The sequence below is a fragment of the Eriocheir sinensis genome, chromosome 32 (genome assembly GCF_024679095.1).
Source record: "Eriocheir sinensis breed Jianghai 21 chromosome 32, ASM2467909v1, whole genome shotgun sequence".
NCBI classification, from domain to species: domain Eukaryota; kingdom Metazoa; phylum Arthropoda; class Malacostraca; order Decapoda; family Varunidae; genus Eriocheir; species Eriocheir sinensis.
In genome coordinates, this window is record NC_066540.1 from 9,437,788 (window position 1) to 9,443,276 (window position 5,489).

At 39.7% G+C, this 5,489-nt stretch overlaps 1 long non-coding RNA gene across 1 annotated transcript in view; it reads left to right on the top strand.

Moving 5' to 3' along the window:
* LOC127006471 (uncharacterized) overlaps nucleotides 1–5,136 on the top strand; it is a 62,359-nt gene extending 57,223 nt beyond the window's left edge. The window contains exon 3 of the long non-coding RNA XR_007759583.1: nucleotides 5,001–5,136. This is a non-coding gene — a long non-coding RNA (uncharacterized LOC127006471). The remainder of the gene's footprint in view (nucleotides 1–5,000) is intronic.
* Nucleotides 5,137–5,489: the final 353 nt, after the last annotated feature.

Sequence of the window (5,489 nt, forward strand, 5' to 3'; positions counted from 1 at the left end):
CAAGATAGGCGAAATTTTCCAAGATATCACTGTCATCGTCACACGCATGAACAGACTGCACTGTTTAATATAGCAAGCCTCCGAACACCTGTACCTTGGTCTTGGCCCAGGAGACCTGAAGTCCCAAAGGTTTCGCCACCACATGCAATGCCTCGAGAACCATCACCAGAACCTCCAGTGACTTCTCAAGAATTGCAGCTTCAAAATACGATCAATGATTGTGGTATTGCTAATAGATGCTGGACAGTGACTTTGATCCACAACTCTTCCTAATATTCAGTTCGTGCAAGTGCAGAAAAGTGATTGAGCAAGGACACAGCCTTGCCTCTCTGTCTTATTCACGAGAAGCTGGACCACCATCCCAATAATTCACAGCACTCTCAGATTCAAAGTGTAGGCCAGTCATTGGACCAACGGTCCTTCCAGGAGTCCCAGGGAGTCGCAGAATATCTCAGTCCCAATCGATGCACTAAATCAAACGCCTTTTTGAGATCGATATAGCCTGCACACATCCCTTGTCGAAACTCGTGGGCGTTCCACCAGTACGGGGAGAGCTAGGATACGGTCAGTTGTCGATAAGCCAGGTGTGAACCCAGACTGTTCAAGTCTCCGCAGTTTTTGCTGCTAGTTACGAATTTGCATGAGCATTAGATGGGCATGCATCTTGAATGACATACTGAGGAATGTAATACCACGGTAGCCGTTGCAGTCCTGGCGGTCCCCTTTCCCTTTCCAGATAGGGACGACCAGCTCCCTCATCCAGTCATAAGGAATGGTACCAGATTGGCATACGGCAATCAAGTTGGCATACCTTCCGTGGATCATTGGCCTGTTGGCATCTTTGAGCAACTCCTGATTGATGTTACAAATAGCAACTGCCTTGTGGTATATGGAACTAGACTTCTAGAAGGTTAATGAAAAAATATCACCCGAACGCCCATTTAAAAAAAAATAGCTACAATCTGTAGGTATTGGGGAAAATCTGACTGAGTCGGTAAGAGATTGGCCTAATAGAAGAAAATATTGAATTTTACTCAAGGCAAGGTATCGAGGGACTTCCTGTCACTAGCGGAGTTCCTCAAGGGTCAGTCTTGAGACCCATTTTCCTTATCATAAGGATCAACGACATAAAAGTCTGACTAACACCCTCTATATCAAAGTTTTCAAATGTCACCGAAATATATATAAAGTTTCCCAACAATGTCGACTGGGAAATTATGCAGAAAGACCTTGACTAGATTACTAAATGATTTAATATGTGGCAAATGCTTTCATCGGAAATTGTAATGTTATATACATTGGATCCACAAACAGCGACTATACCTACAACATGCGTGGGAAGCATCTGCAGGTTGTCACTGACGAATCAGATCTTTGACAAAGTCAGCATCAGCAGTGACCTACAACAAAAATAATTAGTTCTCCTATAAGAAGTAACAAGAGAGGCGGCCTTTAGGCCCCTTTCACACGGGGCCACTTAGTAGCGCTGCCGCTGGTAAGTAATGGAGATGAATGGAGGTTTTCACACGCAGCCACAACCCCAAAAAGTAGCGCTGCAGACTGATTTAAGTGGTTGGCTTCGCCGCCAATGGCGACCACAAAAAGTAGCGCTGCTCGTCACGATACATGGTATTCAATGGGGAACTTTCACACGTAGCTGCAGCCGCTCCACTTTTTAGCAGCTCGTGCGTGGCGCGACTGCAGGGCTGCTAACGCTCTACCCAATTTTAGCAGCGCTGCTGAGAAGCGATGCTTATTCGACATTCCCCCCCAACACCGCCAGTCAGTGCACGACAGTCAAAATGGTTGGTATACCTAGCGAGTTAAGGAACGGGTGCTGTACCCAGTCGTTTCCATGTGTGTGTGTGTGTGTGTGTGTGTGTGTGTGTGAGAGAGAGAGAGAGAGAGAGAGAGAGAGAGAGAGAGAGAGAGAGAGAGAGAGAGAGAGAGAGAGAGAGAGAGAGAGAGAGAGAGAGAGAGAGAGAGAGAGAGAGAAGCAGCGCTGCTAAAAATTGAGTCACGAGTGAGTTGTGTTGCTGCAGCGCTGCTGTGAAGCGCTGCCAAGTGGCCCCGTGTGAAATAATTGTAATATAAGACACCGAGAGTGATGTTATTATTGAATTAGATGTTGATAGGACTCATCTACGGTACGGAAGGCTGTTTTGGTCCCATATTCACTAGAATGACTTCAAATTAATTGAAAATAGTACACCAACGTGCTTCGAAAATAATACCATCGGCCCAAGCCAGTCGTGGCGCAGGCAATTTTTTATAGTGACGCCAGTTATGCTTGGCTCATGCTGCCCCCCGGAACTCATTCTTGATTCACTGGACGGTTTCTTCTAGATTTCGGGTTGATGGGTGGTCTTCTGGACAGCATGTGGGTAGTCTTAGGCCACTCGGCGGGGACTGAAAAATCCCAGCTGGTCGCGTGGGGATTCGAACCGACGTTGTCCATTGCGCCGTGAATGTGAGCCCAGCACGGTAACCACTCAGCCACCGCCACCCCTACCGTCATTAATCCAGGCAAAACCGTTATCTATATTTCTGTTGCCTGATCTTTCATGTTTCCTCTTGCTTTACTGCAACTCCTCTTTCCTCTCTCTCAATTTTCTTTTTCACTTTTCATCCTCGTCCTCGTCCTTGTCCTCGTCTTCCTCGTCGTCCTCCTCCCCCTCGTCTTCTCCGCCTGGGAAATCGTATGATATCTGTTGTGGTGCCAAGGAAGAATTATTCAGTCAATCGTTCGTCCTCCTTCTTATCTTCGCTTTTCCCTTGATCTTAGTATTCTTTTTATTTGCAACAAAAGACCACAGTTTTTCTTTTTTTCTATCTTCTTTTGTTTCTTCTTCTTCATCTTCTTTCTTCTTCTTCTTCTTCTTCATCATCTTTTTCTTCTTTTTCTTTTTCTTCTTATTTTTCTCTTCTTATTTTTCTCTTCATCTTCTTCTTCTTCTTCTTATTATTATTATTATTTTTCTTCTTATTTTTCTTTTTCTTCTTTTTCTTCTTCTTCTTTTTCTTCTTCTTCTTCTTCTTCTTCTTATTATTATTATTATTATTATTATTATTATTATTATTATTATTATTATTATTATTATTATTATTATTATTATTATTATTATTATTATTATTATTATTATTATTATTATCATCATCATCATCATCATCATCATCATCATCATCATCCTACTCCTCCTTGTTCTTGTTTTTTTGTTTTTTTCCTGTTTTTATTTCCCTCCTCTGTCTCCTCCTCCTCCTCCTCCTCCTCCTCGTACTCCTCCTCCTTCTCCTCCTCGTCACAGGTGAGACAAACAGATTCTCGATTTCTTCCGACGCGACGTTGTTCGAGGCTAATAATAAAAAGCGGCGGATGGCAGGTCTGGTGTTGGGTTTGTTTGAAAGGATTTCCTTCGTCAAAAGCGGCCGAGGTCTGTCTACGAGGACTTTTTATTACCTCTTTTAATCAACACGTGCTGATTGCTCTATGGCTATTAATATACGGCGTGAAAAATATTTATCGGTATTTTCTTATTTTCATTTTGTTTTGATATTAAGATTATTGACCTTACTATTATCATTATAATTATTATTTTCGTTATTATTATTTTTACTGTTATTATTATTATTATTATTATTATTATTATTATTATTATTATTATTAGTAGTAGTAGTAGTAGTAGTAGTAGTAGTAGTAGTAGTAGTAGTAGTAGTAATAGTAGTATAAAATTTTTTTTATTATTATTATTATTAGTAGTAGTAGTAGTTGTCGTCGTCGTCGTTGTAGTAGTAGTAGTAGTAGTGGTAGTAGTAGTAGTAATAGTAGTTGTAGTAGCTGTAGTAGTAGTAGTAGTAGTAGTACTAGAGAGCTGGGTTTGCAAAGCTCACCTCGTACGCTAGATCCTGCAAATAGCCTTAGTTAGTGTGGCTGTAATAACTCCTCGACATAATTGTGAATTTGAGGACATGGGAACAATTTTTTGGCAATATCTGCAACGCCTGCCTGGCGTTGTGCGGCAATAAAATAAACTTACATTGCGCTTTGTTTCGATTGTTTGAAAGTCAGTGCACCGTAAGTTTAGCTTTCATCACGCAACACCATGCAGGCGTTGCTCCTCCTCCCGCGTGGCCTTGATAAAAATATGAAGTTCCTTTGCGTCAGATTTCAAGCCACTGATAGGTGTATGAATTACTAAGTTAGACACACACACACACACACACACACACACACACACACACACACACACACACACACACTGACATTATTATTATTATTATTATTATTATTATTATTATTATTATTATTATTATTATTATTATTATTATTATTATTATTATTATTATTATTATTATTATTAAAATCATCATTATCATCATCATTTTTATTATTTTTGTTCTTATCTTTAGTTTTTTATCATTATTATTTTTATATTTTCTTGTTTTCCTTTTTTCTTTCTTCTTTTTTCATTCTACATTTATATTTTTCTTTTTTTCTTTTCTCCTTTTTTTTCTTTCTTTCTCTCATTCTTTCTTTCTTTCTCTCTTTCTATATTTTAAATTAAGTGCTTGTTGTATTAACAAAGTAATTGAATGTAATATTTTATCACGGTTCGTCCCTTGTAATTGGCGCGTCATTGATAAGGAAGCCGCGAGGAGTGGCTCTCGTGCGGCTTCTTCGTGGACGGGGTGACCCGGTTCACCTCTGTTCCTGCGCCTGGGCCTTGCAGCCTGTACTGAACAGTGGGATAATGGAAAATAACACATTTTCTTCCTTGGGCGGAATATGATTTTTTTTTTTTTAGTAGATTACGTGAAAGTTGGCAATGGGAGTTTAACATAATGGTATAATGTCCTAAAACGAGATAAATTAAAATCAGATGCCTTTTTTTTTACGATCTCTTTACTAGATTAAATGAAAACTGTCAATGACCGTTAAAAATAGATAATTATTATGTCCCAAAACGAGATGAAGTAAATTTAGACATCTTTTGTTTTTTCAGACTGGAGAATAATTATAATAAAACAAATTACTTCGACCCAGTGCCCCAACTGGCGAACCCGATCGTCAACGTGAGTGGATCAAGCGGTTGCCGACTCGCCAGTGAAATGTAGACTTGCACAAGAGGGAACACAATCACAGTAAGTAATTCTGACCCTACCACTGTCATATAAAATCGTGGAACATTATGACACACCTGAGTGCTTCGTCCCTCTTACTTACATATTTATCTCTCTGACCTAGATTTCACTGCCTTGTACTTATCAAGATGCGTGGAGTTGAATATAGTTACTGGTCCTCCACGTGAGGAAACATGCCGTTTTGTTGCAGACATGAGTGATTGCATATGTTTTCGCACGCTAGGAAATCAGTAAACTTGGGGTTATTTTGCTAATTTCCTTGATTAAATAAAGAAAAATAAACTTTCTTGCATAATTTAGCACATGAACTCCTGTTTATGGTTTATCTACAATCTACTCTAACCTAGTTA